Here is a 22,380-nt window from a genome sequence, read left to right as displayed (position 1 = left end):
ATTCCGAACTGAAACCTCCTTCTTTTGCTCGAACGCCTTCAGTATACGTTTATCCAACTGAGGGTTAGTAGGACTTTTTTTCGACCCGTTTTCGGTTACTCCTCAAAGGTGTTATCCTCACCGAACTTCCTGATTGCATTTCGCACGGCTTTTTCACTTACTCCTTCCATTTTTGCTATCTTTCTCAGTGACAGTCCGCGTTCTGTGCACCATTTGTACACAATTTTTCGACGTTGTTCTGCTGATAGTCCACGCATTTCGAAACAAACTAATGAAAACGAATAAACAACTGCACAAGTGGTTAGAGAAGAGTGTGAACAACCGGACGCAGCCATAAAAATTGACAGATTCTGAACCATTGCGAAATGGCAGCGGTTTTTGGTTGCGTGCATACTTTCTGGGACAGTCTTTAGCTCATCTTATAATCCCATGTGTTCCTATTGAATTTCTTCATGCTTTCATAGGGTAAAGGGTACAATTCTTTTAGATTCGGCCCAAAACTGTTTTAATTTGTAGGCTATATTAGTTTCATACTATGCCTGAAATAGTCAAAATTTTTAAAAAAATCTCACTTATTTTCCTGAGAGATAGTTCGATCGATATTAACAGAGTTAGGTCCGAATGAGAGGTCCTATTGTCTCATAGGTTACTGTTAAATTTCTACCGGGTCCGACTTCCGGTTCCGAAACTTTAAGGCAGAGAAAAAAGTTGATAAGTTTTTAATTTTATTCAAGTTTAAATAAAAATCTTCTAGTGATAATTTTGAAATTATAGATAATATGAGAAAGGCATTAAAAGAGGTTTACTAATCCCTTACAACCATTGCCAAAGGCTTTTAGGTTGAAATTGATGGAATACTTTTCAGTGCCTCTGGCTACATTTTAATCCCTGGTGCTGCGTACAAATAATCGTATGCATATGCAATCTAATAACCCCCGTCGATTAACGTCAATCGACGATAGCCCGATCTCTTATGGCACACACATAAAGCCAATTCATTAGAGCACTCGTTAGGACTACTGGAAACTGATCACTTATTTTCATCGGTGCTTGCGATGGTGATGAACAAGAGAAGAAAAAATGGGCTCACTTGATTTCACAGTGTGCAACTTCTGCTGCTGGTTGCAGTGGCTATGAAGTAACATACCTGTCTAGTAAGTAAATACCAGCTCGGTTCAAATGTTGAATGCTGGCACGCCGTTTGCATTTATCTTCGTTAGTGCCCCCGACCAATCAAACGGTTTGTTGTGACTATCTTTGCGTCAAACGAACGCAACGGTGCAGGGTCGCACAAACTGTTTTAACAGATGTCAGCACTAATTTTTCATCAGTCAATTTCACACAGTGCGTTACGGCATCAAGTAGTACACTGAGGTCTTTTTTTATGCGGTTTTTTTACGCGACTTTTTTTATGCGAATTTTCAGAGTTATGCGGTTTTTTTTTATGCGAAGTTTCAGAGTTATGCGGTTTTTTTTATGCGAATTTTCAGAGTTATGCGGTTTGCCCTTCTGCGGTCTTTTTTCATGCGAAGTTTCAGAGTTATGCGGTTTTTTTATGCGAATTTTCAGAGTTATGCGGTTTTTTTTTATGCGAATTTTCAGAGTTATGCGGTTTTTTTTTATGCGGTTTTTTTTTATGCGGTACGTAAATTCGCATAAAAAAAGACTTCAGTGTAGTTGTCGGAAGGTGAGGGCCTAAGCATTGGATTGAGGTCGATAGGGCGGCCCCAATTATGAGATAAATCCGTTCAAAATTAGCTGTGAATCATAATTAATGTGACCGTAGGTTCATCCGAGCTAGGGCCAAAGGTTGAATCAGCAGGTGTCGGCGCGTGGCACTCGGCGGCGAGCCCCTTTCCGTTTTCTTCATTTATCAGTGAACCATTCGAAAGGATTAAATTAAATACAGCAATGTTGTTTTGGCCAATCGGCAATTGTGACTGATGTCATCATCAACCTGCTACAAATTTGGTGATAAAAAAACGCGTTCGGTCAGAATATAACTAAAAGCTTCAATCAATCACGCGGAGCAATGCAATCAGGATCTGAACCGTAGTCATCATCTACTAAATTCAAAACAATACCATATTGGGAGTGACGAATGGATGCAAATCAATAATTTGCCGCCACTAGGGAGCAAATAATCAACTGGCCGGCAGCATCCCGGGGAGTTCGCCAAACAAACCAACATTCGACAGGACGGACAAGCTGCCGACGAGACGCCGGCCGATAAAAGCTTTCCGTGTTCCGCGTCAAGTGTCTCGCGGGTCATTTCAAATATTTATCACAATATTTTATCTGTCAACAGGAGACGGTGCACAGTGTCGCCATGGGCAACGTTAATCCGGTCCAGCGATGATGCATTTCAATTGAAACGGATTCGTTGTCTCTCGCGAGGAAGGGTAAATGAAGGCCTCGGCCAAAATAATACAAAAGCTAATAAACTGGCAACGCCACCTGAAGTAAGTGTTAATTGGGTGGTGCCTTTGAATGGTTGTGGGATGACCGTCAGCCGATCCCAAAGGGAACTTTTGGTCGGAACGGCTTACGATTGCGACGTCCAATCGTTCTCACGAGTCTATCGTGAAATCACGCTCCGAAAGATATGGACGCAGAGACAGAAGCCAAGCTGATGTCACTGTTTGCATTACACTGGCAAAGGCGCGACCTCACCGATTTTTATCGCGTAGTGAAACTGTTGTGTGCCAGTTCGTCGTCATGATGTCTTTGTGAATGATGAGTGATGGCGGCATGCTAATCAGCCGTTGCGATGGCTTACGGGTGACAAATGTTTTCATAGCTCTTCTGATAAATTGCTTTTCAGTGTCCCCGATTTTTGTACGATTTGCTACTGACCAGATATCAAATCTCCTCTTGCCGTGTTGATGCGAAGACCTCCGTTGTCATTTGTGATCGAATGTATGTCTCGATAATTTTGACATACGCATTTAAATCGCATAATATTGACTGCTTCTACCTATGAAATTAGGTCTGACAAAGAATATTTGAGCAATTTTTGCCTTTCTGAGCAAATCCAGGAATGAGTAGACTAAAAAGTGACAAAATCACCTTCTCCGATTTGGATGAAACTTTGCACATGACTTCAGTATGGCAAACCATACGTTTTGAACCGATGGAAAGGTCAATCTGACTCACGACTGATTTTTAAAAAGGGCGTATGTATTTTTGCATTTCACCAAAATTGCTTTTTTCAAATCGTTGTAACTCGGAAACTGTTAATTGTACAAAAATGGCGTTCAGGAAGAAGTTGTAGGAAATCGATTGGGCACTCTTAAAAAATATACACTGAAAAAAATTGTTGATTATTTTGTCAATAATTACAAAATAATCCGAAAAAAGAAAATAAAAAATATCAGGGTTTTGATTTTTTTTGAAAATTTTTATTTTAAAGCTGTTATTAAAACCTACAGATTGATGGCTATCCCATCCGTGCATTTTGAAAAATGAGAAAGTTACAGCTAAAAAAGTTTGCGGGTGCATGTAAATGATCAAGTTATTCTCGTTGTAATTCGGAAACCGTTAATCGTACAAAAATGACGTCCAGGATGAAGTTGTAGGGAATCAAGAAGGGCACTCTAAAAAAATATACACTGAAAAAAAATGATTTTTTTTCTCAATAATTTCAAAATGAAAAAAAAAAAATAAATAAAAAAAAAATCAGGGTTTCGATTTTTTTGATAATTTTTATTTTAAAGATCTTATTAAAACCTACAGATTGATGGCTATCCCATCCGTGCCTTTTGAAAAATGAAGAAGTTACAGCTAAAACAATTAACAGATATATTCGAAATTTCAAGTTCTCGTTGAAAGATAATCATTTATACAGTAGAACTAACGTAACTACGTCAAAACGAATAAACACATGTAGAATCAAAGAGGTGTGCCAGTTGACTACCTATTGTTTACAACCAACGTACGTACCGGTGAATTGCTTACCTAAATTCTACCTGTTTCTAAATAGCTATGCATCGTAGAACTTCCGGTTCGAGAGTAACGGGGTAAAATGTGCAAACAAGTTAAGAAAAAGTGCACTCGATTCACATACACTCGATACATTCAAATAGCCGTATATTTCTTGAATTGTACAGATTTGGTTATTTGATGACCAAACACATTGAATTTTGGTATACCGGATCTCCGTTTCCAGATTCTGGAAGTATACAAAAAAACCCTTCTTAATCCACCTAGTAGTGTGATAATGCCTTTCTCTTCTTTCATAACAGTCTCATGAACATATATTTCATACTTGAAATTTTCGAAATCGAAGAAAAATTTTTGATGCCAAAAGTCTTAGAATTGCATGAAACGTCGTGATTTAGTGTCATCTCGAATTATTATTTTGAAAATATCGGCTTTCTGGGACTTAGTAAAAATATCACAATTTTTTTAAGTCCCAGAAAGTCGATTTAAAAAAAATGGTAAAAAACAACGTGTTTTGTCGGTTACGTCACTTATACCATTATATCTCCGGAACCAAAAGTCACAGCCATTTGGTCTTCGAACTTGATCAATGGCCCAACAGTAGCTTTCAAACGAGCATAAGCTCGTTAAAGTCGGTTCAGCCATCTCTGAGAAAGCGCGTATAAATATCTTCGAAAAGTGCACACACATACATACGCACACAAACACACACATACACACACACACACACACACACACACACACACACACACATTTTCCGATCTCGTCGAACTGAGTCGAATGGTATATAACACTATGGGTCTCCGAGGCTCCGTTCTAAAATCGGGTTTTCCAGCAATTCTAATACCTTTCTATAGAGAAAAACAAAAAGGGATCGTGTGCTCTAAACCGGAAATCGATCTAATTTCTTAAAAGCGAATGAACCGATTTACACAAACTCAGATTCAATTGAAAAGTTTTATAGCCCCATACTAAATTCCTGAATATTATTTGGATCCGACATCCGGTTCCGGCAAGCTTACATTCAAGTGATAGATCTTGTGATCCAATACAAAATTCCTGAATTTTTTTTGGATTGGACTTTCGCTTTCGGAGTTATGTGGTAAAATGTGCAAAAAATGGAAATAAGCGTACCAATTTTTCTCAAAGATGGCATGATCGATTTTTACAAACTAAAATTCAAATGAATGGTTTTATGGTTCTAAGCAAAACTTCTGAATTTCATCCGGATTCGACTTCCGGTTTCGAAGCTATTGGGTAAAGTGTGTTAAAAATCTTATATCATCACTTAAGGGGCTTAGGATAGTACCGTAAAGTGGTAGGTTTTTTGCTATTTTCCCGTTTCAAATTAAATTTTCTTGGAAACGGTGCAGAATGTAGAAAAACCCACCTGACAATGTCTTCGAAATTTAGTTGAGAACATTCTGTGAAATTTTCAGAATAATTCATTGAGTTTAGCGGTCGTGTTGTATTTTTTTCTGACTGAAGAACTGCTGAAAATTGGAACACTCGGAAATGCATACCTCTACTTGTTCATCTAATATCTCGGATTTGAAGGCTTGTATAATAAATCTACCGTGACAAAGCCTAGATAATTTAGTTTAGATGCGATTAGTACATAAAAACATATATGTTATCGCGATTAAAATAAAGTTCAGTATTTTTCTGTGAAATAAAGTCAGTTTCAATGCATCCGCCATTTTTTTCGCTTTGGTTTCCTGATAGCATTCTGAAAAAGGAGAGAGAAATAAAATTGGCTCGACAAGGCTGCCAAACTCACAGACATTCAAACTTTATGAAAGTTGAATATTTTTTCATTGTTCATTGGAATCCATGTAATGTCCAACCCATACGATAGATTAATGAGATAAAACTTCTCATCAAAATAATAAAATGTATGCTGGCAACCCGGTACAGTTCGCTCATATACGAGAGAGTACAAGCGAAATACGATGTGCAAAGGGAATTGAGCGAGCCACGTGGTCGATTTAAAACTCAACACGCGACCCTCTGTCCTCAGACCTTAAGAGGGCCAAACAGATTAAAACGGCTAAACAAAGCGATTTCGGTTATTCCTTCAAGAATCGAAGAAAATCACAGTATTATATATGATAGTATGGTTGATATGAGAAAAGCATAATTACACCACTAGGAGGATTAAAACAGGTTTTTTCATGCAGTTCGTTTAAGTGAATTCTCAACCACAAAATCAAAACCGGAGCAATGAACGCAAGAAAAGCGTAGTCAGTCATCAAAAACACTATGATTGAATTAATAATGATTCAGATTAAAAGGAAATTCGCCGTGTTTTTCACTGTAAAGACTGGCCCAGAAAATATGGACGCAACCAAAAACCGCTGCCATTTCAAAATCAATGGTTCAAAATCTGTCAATTTTTATGGCTGCGTCCTGTTGTTTACACTCTTCTCTAACCACTTGTGCAGTTGTTTATTCATTTTCATTAGTTTGTTTCGAAATGCGTGAACTTTCAGCAGAACAACGTCGAAAAATTGTGTACAAATGGTGCACAGAACGCGGACTGTCACTGAGAAAGATAGCAAAAATTGAAGGAGTAAGTGAAAAAGCCGTGCGAAATGCAATCAGGAAGTTCGGTGAGGAAACCGGGTCGAAAAAAGGTCCGGCTAACCCTCAGCTGGATAAACGTATACTGAACGCGTTCGAGCAAAAGAAGGAGGTTTCAGTTCGGGATGTGTCCAAAAAAGTGGGCTGTCAAGTCGAAGTTCTTATCAAATGTTCTTCGTGCTAAAGAACGTTTGAATCTTCGAACCTATAAGAAGCAGAAACAACCAAAACGTAGTCCGAAACAAGAAGCATCGATCAGGCCGAGAGTTCGAAAGCTGTACAATACGATTCTTGCTGGAAATTTGAACTGCATAATCATGGACGACGAAACCTACGTGAAACTCGATTACAAATCCTTGCCGGGATCACAATATTATACGGTGCAAGTGTTAAACCAGTCCGAGACATCGATTGAAGTCGAAAAATTTGGTAAGAAAGCTATGGTCTGGCAAGCAATTTGTAGCTGCGGTAAGATTTCGAAACCCTTCATCACCACTGTTTCAATGAACAGCGAAATATACATCGAGGAATGTTTACAAAAACGACTTCTACCCATGATTCAAAGCCACAAGGATCCTGTTGTCTTCTGGCCAGATCTTGTTTCTTGCCACTACTCGAAATCAACGGTAGAATGGTATACTACCAAAAATGTCACTTTCGTCCCAAATGACATGAATCCACCAAATTGCCCACAACTTCGACCAATTGAGGTATTTTGGGCATTAACGAAGGCACATCTTAGGAAACATGTCTCGGCAGCCGAAACCATTCAACAGTTCGAAAAAGATTGGAAAAAAGTGTCAAAACTTGTCACCAAGAAGTCTGTACGGTATTTAATGAGGAACGTTCACAAAAAGGTGCGCCAGCTAGTCTTCATTGGCTGAGTAGCAAATGTTGAAAATAATATTCTGTTGTTGTAGTCTAATATTCTCAGTATATCAAATAAAATTTGAATATCTAACACTTGTGAATTATTTACAGCGAAATCCAAGTGCGTCCATACTTTCTGGGACAGTCTTCATAGCATTTGATACATCAGTTAAATTTGTGTGAAAATACGTTCGTCTCACCATTCCATTACATATTTGAAATCTTCATATTTTAAAACATAGCGCCTGAATTTACGTTGCAAAGATCACAGTAGTAGAAAAAACACGCCTGAAATTATGCCCATCAATGTAAAGTGCGTTACGCTTAAATTTCGGCGAAATCAGCTCAAATGTGTCATGATCCGAGAACTTTTAATCATGGTTTATTATCATAACATGAAAGTATATGTACTTATTTTTAACATAACCTTATGTTTTAAGCGTGAGACTTTCTAGCGAAATGGCTTTCAGCCATATAACTTTCCACCAAATAATTCTTGGCTGAAAGGCTTTCGACGAATCGATCTTTATCGGCAAAGTCAAAGCCTTCATAGATCCACAGTATGCATTTTTAACTATCTAATTAAAGCGCTGGAAATTTGAATGGATTAATGTTTAACCTAATGTGCGCGAGTTTAAAGCGCTTCATATAGGCCTATGGCTAACAACCATTTTCTGTTATTTCTAATGATCTCACTCACTCGGCACCGCTCATCTTCACTGAATACCACTCACTTCAACTCCATTCACTTTTACCCCGCTGAGCCTAAATGAGCTAATCTGCCTTGCCACAAACGCTAGATAGGTATGTCACTCGGCTCATATTTCATGCAAGTTTATGAACCCACCATCGATGCTAGCTAGGTGCTCTCTCCAGTGCTCGATAGAAAACACATTTCATTTGAAAAACCAATATCGTAAAATTTTAAGACTCACCGCGTCTCTAAACTCTAAATGGTTGCGACGCCAACGGCGTACGATGCGTTGTTTCATGTGCGGTTAAAAAATGTCCATTTAATCGAACGCAAAAAAAACTAAATTTACGCCTTTGATAATGACCCTGCACCAAGGCGAGAAGAGAGTTGTTTGTTGTTTTTTTTCTGGAGCTTCTTCGATGCGACTAGCATCAGTCCTAGTTTGGAAGCTGCGTAGCCGTAACGTTGCCTGGCTGGTATGAGATCATATTCTCAGAGGCATATCGCGGTGACAGCTAATTTTCGTTACATCCAATATAGCCGAACTGCGGGAGAGATTTCAGACCGCATTAGGCGGTGAACCCGCGCAAAGTCGCACAAATTTGGCAAAAAGCAATGCTGAGTTATGTTTGGTGTATTGCCGAAATTGGTGCGTGCGGGATCTGGATTTCGGTCGTCGGAATGGGACGGAGATAATTGATTTAGTACTCTGATTCCAGCCGTGACACTAAATGTCGATGTCGAGGTGTGTCAGTCGAGATGTGCTTCGATCTGTTCAACGTGGTTGGGTTGACTTGGCGCAAATATTCTGCTGGTGGGTGTCGCAAAGGCGTCCAAAGTAGTTCAGCTAGTCCGTAAACAGTTTGCAGAACTGACTGGTGAGTGGCGTCATCGCCGGAAACAAGTTGGCTGTCGTCTGCAGGGGCGATGGTGACATGCAAGACGGGAATCACACCTGTTCGGGAATGCGAAGCCCCCGGTGACGTCAGGCCTGTTTTATGGCCACTGACCGCATCCTCGTGATGGCAGAGAAGTGGCAGAATGCGCCGCTGAATTCTAATGCAGCTCTGGAATTGTTTCACGATTTGAAAATAACTTCGGCAGCCGACACCCTCGACATACGGCGAAGAGGAGTTATTCAACGCAAAAACGTTAGGCAGTCGTTATCCGCTGAGGATGCGTCATTGAGTATGTCGGTAACGATTTTTTAGACTGTGAGAAAATTGTCTGCATTTGGCAATGGTTGCTTCAATTCAATCTTCCATAGAATATTTGTGAAGCGACCAAGGCGCCAGATCCCCTACTCTTTGGCAATTCTGGTTCCCTCGAGCGGAAAAGTAAACTATAAACCGGAGAACGAGTTTGACAAGATTCTGGGAGATCTGTTATGATCCGCAAAACCGAAAGAGTGTCGCGAGGTGGTGGGCAGAATGTAACGCGTAGGTGATGTGTTGAAGCCATTTGACCGGAGCGGTTGTGGTTATGAATGTTGAACAGCGTACAAACACTGACAGTTGCGTGAGGTCATCGCTATATTCTCAAGAGCTGATCTCAATGCAGTCGAAAAAGTTTGTTGTTTTGGTTTTGCTGGGGCGAAGTAATAGGATTGCATAGGAATTGGAAATTATGTATTATTCATACCTATAGAGATAATGTTGCACTTGCAATGCTTCACCTTACGTCATCTGCAAATTATCACTAATTATAACGTTTTACCAAACAAACATCGAACACCAAGTCTATCTAAACATAAGGTCACACTTCTACAAATAAATTATCAATTTCATCAACTTATCGTATGTAGTAAATCAAGACAACATAATTAAATTTACACCTTCAATCTGGTTGCAACATGTTCTCTTATCTAGGGATGTTTAAGGTTTAAGGCGAAGAAAAACCTTCCTCATTTCACATAGTGGTGTAATGATACCTTCCTAGTAATACATATGTATACAAAAATATCACTAGAAGATTCTGTCACAATTTTTTTTCACACTTGAAAATAATAAACTTACTTTGAGCTTGAGCAAAAGCGACCACCCCTGGTTGCTACTCCGTTACTGATCGGGATTAACTGAAATTGTACAGAGAATTTCCAGATGATCCAGATGGGACTGGCCTTCATTCTTCAATGTACTTCTTCTGATAACCCCCCTGATCATTGATCAGTACCGGCGCCGGCCAGTCCCGAACGTAGATCGTCTAAGGAATGGGAAGGGATGTTAGTCCAACACTTGTTGTTACTGGAGGCCCTATATATTACTGCGCACTCCACAAGTGTTACGGGAGAAGGATATTTGTTAGTAAAAATTTCAGTATTGGTAGTATTCGCGCGCGACTCAGTATGTTCCGGTTTCAAGATGCTCACCGTTGATTTCGAGTAGTGGCAAGAAGCAAGATCTGGCCAGAAGACAACAGGATCCTTGTGGTTTCGAATCATGGATAGAAGTCGTTTTCGTAAACATTCCTTGATGTATATTTCGCTGTTAATTGAAGCAGTGGTGATGAAGGGTTTCGAAATCTTCCCGAAGCTACAAATTGCTTGCCAGACCATAGCATTCTTACCAAATTTTTCGACTTCAATCGATGTCTCCGACTGGTTTAACACTTGTCTTTCTCGCACCGTATAATATTGTGGTCCCGGCAAGGACTTGTAATCGAGTTTCACGTAGGTTTCGTCGTGCATGATTATGCAGTTCAAATTTCCAGCAAGAATCGTATTGTGCAGCTTTCGAACCCTCGGCCTGATCGATGCTTCTTGTTTCGGACTACGTTTTGGTTGTTTCTGCTTCTTATAGGTTCGAAGATTCAAACGTTCTTTAGCACGAAGAACATTTGACTTCGAAGTGCCCACTTTTTTGGCCACATCCCGAACTGAAACCTCCTGCTTTTGCTCGAACGCCATCAGTATACGTTCTGAGTTATTCAACTGAGGGTTAGCAAGACCTTTTTTTCGACCCGTTTTCGGTTTATCCTCAAAGGTGTTATCATCACTGAACTTCCTGATTGCATTTCACACGGTTTTTTCTCTTACTCCTTCCTTTTTTGCTATCTTTCTCAGTGGTAGTCCGAGTTCTGTGTACCATTTGTACACTGAAAGTCCACGCATTTCGAAACAAACTAATGAAAACGAATAAACAATCGCACAAGTGGTTAGAGAAGAGTGTAAACAACAAGATGCAGCCATAAAAATTGACAGATTCTGAACCATTGCAAAATGGCAGTGGTTTTTTATTGCGTCCTTACTTTCTGGGACAGTCTTTACAGATGTAAATTGGTTTGATACCGTTTGACCGTTTTAAGATTTTGTAGTGCTGAAAAGGACCGTTTTGTTTCAAAACATTGCGTTTGTATTCTAGGAAGTTTAGAATAGTTTTTTTCATTAGATTTATTCTAAGCGGATTATTTTTGCATTTGCATATTTCAAAGAAGAATAATCCGAATAGTCCTTTGGGAAACCCTTGGAAGGGCCGATAAATTGATTTTTCTGCGTCGCTCACTTTTCGGTGTATTTTTCTCGAATGCGAACGACCAGCAGCTGGATGATGACGCAATCGCTCATATATTTTAACATTTCATTCATCTTAATATTTCAGTTAAAGAATCTATCAAAATACTGTAGAGCAATTCCAGAAATGAGTAGACGAAAAAGTGACAAAATAAGAATCGACCTTCTCCGATTTGGATGAAACTTCGCACATGGCTTCAGTATGGCAAACCATAAGTTTTGAACCGATGGAGAGGTCAATCCGACTCACAAACGATTTTTAAAAACGGCGTATGTATTTTTGCATTTGACAAAAATTGCCTTTTTCGAATCGTTGTAACTCGGAAACCGTTAATTGTACAAAAATGGCGTTCAGGAAGAAGTTGTAGGGAATCGATTGGGCACTCTAAAAATTATATACGCTGAAAAAAAATTTTGATTTTTTTCATCAATAATTAGAAAATAATTCGAAAAAGTTAGATAAAAAACAGGGTTTTAATTTTTTTTTGATAATTTGTATTTTAAAGCTGTTATTGAAACCTACGGATTGATGGCCATCCCCCCTGTTTAAATGATTATCTTTCAACGAGAACGTGAAATTTCGAATATATCAACACTCTCCTGAACGCCATTTTTGTAAAATTAACTGTTTCCGAGTTACAACGATTTGAAAAAGGCAATTTTTGTGAAATGCAAAAATAAAATACGCCCTTTTTAAAAATCAGTCGTGAGTCTGATTGATCTCTCCATCGGTTCAAAACTTATGGTTTGCCATACTAAAGCCATGTGCAAAGTTTCATCCAAATCGGAGAAGGTCGAGTCTGATGATCTGCTAAGCATTTCTGGAATTGCTCTGTACGAGATTCATTTATGGCTTTCAGAAGGGTCAAATTGGGAAAGTCGCTACGATATAGAAACACTGTGCGGATATTTTTCTCGAACGCGATGCAGCCAAATGCTAGCTTTATTTGCGCTCGTTTGGTGCGAATTTTACACTGTACACAAAGCTAATCAAATTATTCTAGATTCACACTAAACTGATGAATTTTATCTCCGATAATTAATAGTTCTTTAGATCATATTTAGGGTCATTGGCATGGATGATTTTGTATAATGTTTCCCATCGTTGTCCACTTTTCGTTGCCTATTTTTCCAATGAAAACGACCAGCAGCAGGATGACACAATCGCTCTTGTTTGAAACGCAATTCACACTGCGAACGTCAAACAGCAGTAATACTCACAGAAGAACTAGTTGTTGTCTTTCTGCGATTAGGTTTGAGGAACGAAGCCTCATATTCGTCATTGTCTGAAGCATCACTTGAATAATGCCGGGTTTAGTTTCACTATTTTGACGTAGATGGCGGCCTCGATTTGTATCGGTTCATGGTTTGTCATAGTCTGAAGCTAACAAACGTGCAACAGGGTATATTTATAGGTTCGGTTTTTTAATGTTTTGTATTTGGACCTGTTTTTTCACTATTTATACAATTTTTACGTAATAAATGTGGTATTAACAACAATCTTACAAAAAAAATACTCAAACACGGAAAAAGTTATTAGGAAATCAAATCTGGAATAATTTCTTGTTGTGAAATTTTGACCCAGGAGAGCATAGTAAAGGCAGACGTAGTTCTGCGTCAGAACTAAAATTATGAGAATACGTGGACTTTGAATATATTTTGCGTTCCAAGCGTAAGCTAGTTATCAATGTATCAAACGAGATACGAAAGCGATAATGGTTTTTATTTAGTTACAAATTAATAAATTATCATTGTAATTTGTTTGCAATGCCTAATCGGAGTAATGACAGTTTCCCACCAAAACAACTAAAATATTTGTCTTTTTGTACTATTTTGGACCATTCGGTCATTCGTTCGTACCCGGAACCACTACAAAATCGGATTAGGGATAAAAGATCTGAACTTTGTTTCAGAGGAATGTCACGAAAATCGTATAATCAATACGACTAACTGCGAATGTAACCATTCGTTCAACCAGGTGTGCAAATTCACCTACTTTACCGGTTACAGTGACATTTCGTGGGCAGCATCACTCAACCAATGCCACTGCACACAGGTTCTCCGGTGTTCGTTGGAGTCGCGTGGGAGGTTCGAAGGCTGTACCGCGCGATGTCAGCAAGAGCACGAGTTTCTCAACAACGAGACGACGGCGTCGCGTTTTATTGGTTGAGTCGCGGAATTCAGGTGACATAATTCGCCACCCACTAAAATTATATCTCGTCTGTTGGGATCCCGATGTAGCTGACGTGTCGGCATGTGCTTCCACACTGACTTCCTCCGAGTTGCCGTTTTTTTGGGAACCGCCGCTGTAAGACTTTTGGAAGGTGAGAAATGCTTACGCACTTAAGCTCCGGCAATGGATGTTAGCAAAAATGGCTTGAAAAAAATTTGCATTTCGCCAGGAGAGTGAACAAAAAAGAAGTCAACAATATTTAATTGGTTCCTTCTCTGCTCCGGCCGCCCAAATTTATGGTCATTCTAAACGTTGGTTCACCTTGGCCCCGAACAGCACAACACTGGCAAGGATAATGCCATAAAAATCCACTCTCAGTCGTCGGCTACTGCAAAAGCGACTAAGTGGTCACGTTAATGAGCGAGGCTTGCTTAGAAGGAAAGAAAGTGCGGTGCATAGCTTCAAGGGCACAGGAGTGCCACGACTGACGGTTTTTTACTGTGTTTGGAAAGACAAAATCCACACTCAAGATGATGATTTTAACGTACGGACTAAATGGTGCCGCTAGTGGGTAATAAATATATTAAATAATGACTGCATTTATATCTGTCATAGTTCGTCAATTAAATGTGCAGATGGATGATGATGATCATTTTTAGAATGCTATCGAAACAGACGAATCAAGTTACTCGCCTCCAATCATCTGAATTTGAGCTCTGCTTAATATCCTTAATACTTTTGCTACTGTTAGGGTTGACATTTGCTAAGTTTGTTGGGTGCGCCAACATTTTTTTTTCTAGCATCAGCGAACTGTAATAGCTGATTTATGCAAAGGTAATGAATCCAGTCAATTTTTTTGAATGTAAAACAACCAACTTACCATGCACCTTGGGGGATAAAAATTGGATTCGTTAATATTCAGTAGAGAATCCTGTACAATGGGCGCGTAAATTTAATCGAAAATTTACGATATTTCCAATGATTGACGTGAAAAAGAGCAATATTTGAATGGAAACATATAGAACGAAAAAGTCAAATGAATGAAAAACTCACTGCGAAAATGATTTTTTGGAAAAAAAAAAAGACAGGCAGGACACTATGTGTATCTTTTGTCTTAAATATGACTTACTATGGGGCTCTTTTTCAAAATTTACCCTGTAAAAGAAAGCGTAGAACCTAATCGTGAATATCTCTTGTTGTGCATAACTTAAGAACGTATTTTTTTCTCCATGCTATCGAAAATATTATCAGCAATTCGGGATAAAATTTTCAGGAGTATAAAATAATCACAAATCACTTTCTTCCATTGACATTATTGTAATTCATACCGTGTGTACTTCTGCAGGTCAACTATGTTTTACTTTCTTTTGTAATGTCTTATTAATTTGTGTGTTAGAATAAGTGTGTCGTGAATTCGTCGTACTTTAGTATAGGTGCAACTTTACAATTCTGGAAGTAAATAAATGAAACCTTGAACATGTCACACAATATATCAACTTATGAGAACGATTTTAGAGATTCAGAAGTGTGACGTTTTATTCGCATTCGTTTTATTCGCGGCATTTTGTCCCTTTACCCCTAGAATGTGGGACTTTCATATGAATCTACACAGTTCGAAGAAATCTTGTGATTTTACATCTTAAAGACTGTACCAGAAAGTATGGACGCACTTTGATTTCGCTGTAAATAATTCACAAATGTTAGATATTCAAATTTTATTCGATATACTGATAATATTAGACTACAACAACAGAATATTATTCTCAACATTTGCTACTTAGCCATTGTAGACTAGCTGGCGCACCTTCTTGCGAACGTTCTTCATTAAATTCCGTACAGACTTCTTGGTGACAAGTTTTGACACTTTTTTCCAATCATTTTCGAAATGTTGAATGGTTTCGGCTGCCGAGACATGTTTCCTAAGATGTGCCTTCGTTAATGCCCAAAATTCATCAATTGGTCGAAGTTGTGGGCAATTTGGTGGATTCATGTCTTTTGGGACGAAAGTGACATTTTTGGCAGTATACCATTCTACCGTTGATTTCGAGTAGTGGCAAGAAGCAAGATCTGGCCAGAAGACAACAGGATCCTTGTGGCTTCGAATCATGGGTAGAAGTCGATTTTGTAAACATTCCTTGATGTATATTTCGCTGTTCATTAAAGCAGTGGTGATGAAGGGTTTCTAAATCTTACCGCAGCTACAAATTGCCAGACCATAGCTTTCTTACCAAATTTTTCGACTTCAATCGATGTCTCGGACTGGTTTAACACTTGCCCTTCTTGCGAACGTTCTTCATTAAATTCCGTACAGACTTCTTGGTGACAAGTTTTGACACTTTTTTCCAATCATTTTCGAAATGTTGAATGGTTTCGGCTGCCGAGACATGTTTCCTAAGATGTGCCTTCGTTAATGCCCAAAATTCATCAATTGGTCGAAGTTGTGGGCAATTTGGTGGATTCATGTCTTTTGGGACGAAAGTGACATTTTTGGCAGTATACCATTCTACCGTTGATTTCGAGTAGTGGCAAGAAGCAAGATCTGGCCAGAAGACAACAGGATCCTTGTGGCTTCGAATCATGGGTAGAAGTCGATTTTGTAAACATTCCTTGATGTATATTTCGCTGTTCATTAAAGCAGTGGTGATGAAGGGTTTCTAAATCTTACCGCAGCTACAAATTGCCAGACCATAGCTTTCTTACCAAATTTTTCGACTTCAATCGATGTCTCGGACTGGTTTAACACTTGCCCTTCTCGAACCGTATAATATTGTGGTCCCGGCAAGGATTTGTAATCGAGTTTCACGTAGGTTTCGTCGTCCATGATTATGCAGTTCAAATTTCCAGCAAGAATCGTATTTTACAGCTTTCGAACTCTCGGACTGATCGATGCTTCTTGTTTCGGACTACGTTTTGGTTGTTTTTCCTCTTATAGGTTAGAAGAATCAAACGTTCTTTAGCACGAATAACATTTGACTTCGAAGTGCCCACTTTTTGGCCACATCCCGAACCTCCTTCTTTTGCTCGAACGCCTTCAGTATATCTTTATCCAACTGAGGGTTAGCAGGACCTTTTTTTCGACCCGTTTTCGGTTTATTTTTAAAGGTGTTATCCTCACCGATTTCTGATTGCATTTTGCATGGTTTTTTCACTTACTCCTTCCATTTTTGCTATCTTTCTCAGTGAAAATCCGCGATCTGTGCACCATTTGTACACAATTTTTCGACGTTGTTCTGCTGAAAAACCACGCATTTCGAAACAAACTAATGAAAACGAATAAACAACTGCACAAGTGGTTAGAGAAGAGTGTAAACAACAGGACCCAGCCATAAAAATTGACAGATTCTGAACCATTGCGAAATGGCAGCGGTTTTTGGTTGCGTCCATACTTTCTGGGACAGTCTTTATATGAATGTTAACAGATCGGCTGAAAAGTTCGTATCGTTTCTATGAGAGGGCGCCACTAGAATTAAATCCATACCATTTTCAGTTAGTACCAACCTTCAAAAGATACGTGTATAAATTTGACAGCTGTCTGATTATTAGTTTGTGAGATATTGTATTTTGAGTGAAGCTACTTTTGTCATTGTGAAAAAAATGGAAAAAAAGGAATTTCGTGTGTTGATGAAACACTACTTTTTGATGAAAAAAAGTGCCGCCGATACCAAAAAATGGCTTGATGAGTGTTATCCAGACTCTGCACCGGGCGAAGCAACAATTCGTAAGTGGTTTGCAAAATTTCGTACTGGTCATATGAGCACCGAAGACGATGAACGCAGTGGACGTCCAAAAGAGGCTGTTACCGATGAAAACGTGAAAAAATCCACAAAATGATTTTCAATGACCGTAAAGTGAAGTTGATCGAGATAGCTGACACCCTAAAGATATCAAAGGAACGTGTTGGACATATTATTCACGAATATTTGGATATGAGAAAGCTTTGTGCAAAATGGGTGCCACGTGAGCTCACAATCGATCAAAAACAACAACGAATTGAATTGCTGAAATTGAACGAATTGGGCTTCGAATTGCTCCCTCATCCACCGCATTCTCCAGATTTGGCCCCCAGTGACTTTTTCCTGTTCTCAGACCTCAAGAGAATGCTCGCTGATAAAAAATTTAGAAGCAATGAAGAGGTAATCGCTGAAACTGAGGCCTATTTTGAGGCAAAGGACAAATCGTACTACAAAAATGGTATCGAAAAGTTGGAAGATCGCTATAATCGCTGTATCGCCTCTGATGGCAATTATGTTGAATGATAAAAACGAATTTTGGCAAAAAAATGTGTGTTCCTATTAAACGATACGAACTTTTCAGCCGAACTGTTATATGTTGTAATGTTCTACATGAACGTCTGTCATTTCATTCAGTAGCCTGTCTAGGTTAAATTTTTAGTTTTGCTACAATCTGAAGTAATATCTATTATATAATATTACATAAAAAAACATTATTTCTTCAGCAACATCAATACATTGAGCTCAACAGAGTTGGACATTACTAGCACTATAAACGTCAGTTACATTATAAAATAACGATTTCTTATAATACACATTTTAGTGTATTCAACTCGTTGTTATTTCATCACAATACCCAATGCATGAATTCGTATCATTTTTTTGTATGAAATTTTTGCTCACGACATAACGCTACCGAACCCACTGTGCATTTATCGCACCACCACCATACGAAACAGCAGCGCGCAAACAATGAAAAGTTTATGAAATTCATTTGAATTTTTTTCAAATTTCGGTTATATTGCCTGAAGTTTTATAATCTTGAGTTCCCTTTTAAGGTTATTTGTGAAATTTTGTTTCAAACACTATTTTTAAGTTTCAAAATCATCCCCGTGGAATGGAACAGTAATCGTTTATTCATTTCAAAAATCAATTACGGCTCGGCAAAGCAAAATTTCGTAATTCTGACAATGCTTACTTGTAATAAATTTAATTGCCAAAATTTGTTCAAAAGTTATTAAAAAACTCATTTCACCTAAATACGCGAAGTCGCGTTATTTCAAATAAAACGCGTAAAAAAGTCGCTTGAATTATGATTCTAGTGTACTATTTGAATGAGCAACTGTGAATACAATTATATGATTTTACATTTCGCCCTCTACTCATCAGAACATTAGCAGTTTATGTTAAGCGTCTCACGGCTCATCATGAACCGCTGACCAGACGTAAATTTGATGCTATGTGCAAAACTCTTATTAATGTAATATCTCAAACCCGAATCCAATCCCATAGCCGATCAAAATAAAAAAAAACCTGTTTTAATCCAATGATGCCTTTCTCATATCAATCATACCATCATATGTAATACTGTGGTATTCTTCAAAATAATTTTCTTCGATTCCTAAAAAGAATAACCGAAATCGGTTTGTTTGACCGTCTACTGATAAAAACTATTAATTGGAGAAGATTTGAGGTCGATTTAGAAAAAGTCGGTTTTCACAGTGATTGCATAACCTTTCTTTATGAGAAAGGCAAAAACCCTTCTTAATCCACCTAGTGGTGTAATGATGCCTTTCTCTTCTTTCATAACAGTCTCATGAAAATATATTTCATACTTTTATTAAATAATTTCGGATACTAATTTTGACACCAATTGATTCAGATTGATTCGAGTAGTTCACAAAAGCATTCTTCAGTGTTTATGTCACACAGTCAGCATTATTTTTCCAAACTAGTGCTTGACATTTGCGTTGCCTATTTATATGAGAAGAGTGATGCTAATCTAAAAAAGCCCTTTGTTAGTCCACTTAGTGGAATTTTCATATATCCTGAAAAATCACCATTCCGAAAAAATATTTTCGATTTCGGAATGGTGACACTAAATCTCGACGTTTTATGCAGTTTTGGGACTTTTTGCATCAAAAAAAAATTTCGATTTTGGAAATTTCCTTTACTCCCCCCTATGGTGCTTTTTTAAGATCGAAAATTTTCAAACCTTTACCGCCGGGCAGCACCCCTCACGCATGTCCGATTAAGCTCAAATTTTGCATGAGGACATTTTTCGAGGTGCTTAAACTTTTGAGCACTAGCGCTTTACAAAATTAGAGGTGATCCCAAAATATTGGCACCCTTATATATAAGAGCGGTAAAAATCAACGTATTTTGTCGGTTACGTCATTTATACAATCATATCTCCGGAACCAGAAGTCACAGCCATTTGATCTTTGAACTTGATCAATGGCCCGATAGCGGCTTTCAAACGAGCATAAGTTTGTTAAAATCGGTTCAGCCATCTCTGAGAAAATTGAGCGCGTAGAAATACAACGCGTTTTGTCGCTTACGTCACTTATACGATCATATCTCCGGAACCAAAAGTCACAGCCATTTGATCTTTGAACTTGATCAATGGCCCGACAGTAGCTTTCAACCGAGCGTAAGTTTGTTAAAATCGGTTCAGCCATCTCTGAGAAAATTAAGCGTGTAGAAATATCTTCCAAAAGTGCACACACAGACATTTTCCGATCTCTTCGAACTCAGTCGAATGGTATATAACACTATGGGTCTCCGAGGCTCCGTTCGAAAGTCGATTTTTCCAGTAAATATAATACCTTTCTATAGAGAAAGACAATAAACAAAAAAATGCCTGTATCCGAATAATTTTTCTTTCAAACTGGAATCCGACCCATACTCAAAAAAAAAACACTCTATCTGTATTCTACCCGAACTGGATTTTTTTTGTTTTGTACCGGAACCTTACCCGAGCCCGTCAGGTTCATTTTTTCGGATCGGGTATCGGATTCGGAAACCCCAAACCCGACCAAATTTTTGAACCCGAACCCGACGCGTACTCGTTTAAACTACAGAAAAACGTCACCCGAACCTTAGAAACATTTTTTTTTCTGAACCCTAACCTAACCCGTACCTGTCGGGTGCGGATAGAATTTAGGGTATCTCTAGTATTGAACGAAGAACCAAGTGACGACTCACTGATCGTCATAAGACAGTTGTCATTTTTTTGGTATCTCATGAGTAGGTACCAATTTTCTACGTTTCGTCTTCGATTTATCAGTACATTAGCAGTTCAATTTAAACCGCTAAGTTTACACTGCTTATACAACACTTAAAGGATATTGTACCGAGGTACAAGGTTCCACGAACGCTTGAGACTTCTGTATCATAAAAAATGCAGTTGTTTTTCAATTAGTTCATTATTTACGTCACTACATCAGTTCTTTATCGTAAAATCCAAAACATCCAACTATCTGAATGCGTCGATCGATAGGAACAAATTAAAGTGTATCAACGAGCGACTCATTCCAGTTTCACTATACGACATGCGTGTGCTCACATAAATCAAATAAAACCGATTTCATAAAAAAATCTACTTCAAGCCTACCCACCGCTGTCACTGCCGCTGCCACCAATCAGAAGCAGCAAAACACGACCGAGTCGTGTCTGGCAAGGGGCTTAAGCCTCTGGGCCTCTGCTGATCCCATACGCGATGGGCCGAATGTGCGAATGAAGTTGATCAATCCTATCTAAATGAAGAGCAGGAGAAAAAAAAACAAGTTCACCATGCTGGTACCACCCACCTGTGCGCCTGGGTTTTCATTCGGCGACGGTACCTACCTTAAATAAATCGATATTACTAGTGCGTTCATCGCCTCCTCGACATCGGTATCTCATCTCGGAATGCAAGAAGGTAGTTTGTATGGGTCACGGCGGTAGCGACGACGGTGGCGGCACTTAAAAATAGACTCCAACGTCATCATGGTCTGGTGCTAAACAACCGTGCTGGTGCTAAACATGGTTGAGATTGATGTTTATTTACTGTTTTTTTTTTTTGGTCGAAGTTGTGTTCAGTAGATTGATATGCACGGCGGAGATACGAACCCGTTTGGGTTTCCAGCAAACAAGAATTGGAGATTTAAATTGGGTACATGATTTATGCGAGACGCATACGAATTTCATTAGACGAAAATTCGAATTTCTTACCAACCGTTTAGTCCGTCTCGAGTTTAGTGATTTAGATTAAATCCGGCAGAGAGGAATGTATTTGCAGTTCCCAGCATTCCAGTCATAGACCATTTTGGTTACCGCTTGCATTCCTACTGGTCGTGTAGAAGCAGTGATAGTACATTTTTATGCAACGTTAAGAACTTTTCGACCTACAGTTTGTAGCACATATGAATTGAGAATCAGAAAAATCTTTCCTTTTATTTATACTATTTTCCTCCTTATTCTGGACAGATGCAAGGTAGAGTGTAAAGGAATGTAAAAGAAAAATTTCCTCATTTTTTGGTCGGATTTCTAACTTTTTGGTGTCATCCAAAAAGTAAACTTTTGGAAGGTCTGTGAAATGATCTCCTCTCGCAGGCTGAATTTCTCATGAATGACTCATTCTTCGAAGCTTGAGAACAAGATATAGACCAAGAGTACCAAATCTGATGAAAAAGATGTATAGGGTACCAATTGGAACCCTAAATCTTGAATTTCAGCCATGGTTGCGATGCGACTTGAGTGTCGACAGATTGTCTTGAAATATCAAAATAATAACAATCACTCCAGCAATGCACAGTAATACTCACCATTGAAGGTTCTGCCTTTTCGAAGTAATCTACGAAAAGTATGTCAGGACAATCCCAGGAAACCGACGCCA

General features: G+C 38.7%; 1 protein-coding gene across 3 annotated transcripts in view; it reads left to right on the top strand.

Moving 5' to 3' along the window:
* The window catches only part of LOC131437101 (dystonin), a 531,610-nt gene that overhangs the window by 170,460 nt on the left and 338,770 nt on the right, over window positions 1-22,380 (top strand). The window lies entirely within an intron of this gene.

Source organism: Malaya genurostris, chromosome 3 (assembly GCF_030247185.1).
Source record: "Malaya genurostris strain Urasoe2022 chromosome 3, Malgen_1.1, whole genome shotgun sequence".
NCBI lineage: Eukaryota > Metazoa > Arthropoda > Insecta > Diptera > Culicidae > Malaya > Malaya genurostris.
The sequence above is the reverse complement of the archived record's forward strand: the minus strand, read 5'-3'. Positions and strand labels throughout refer to the sequence as shown.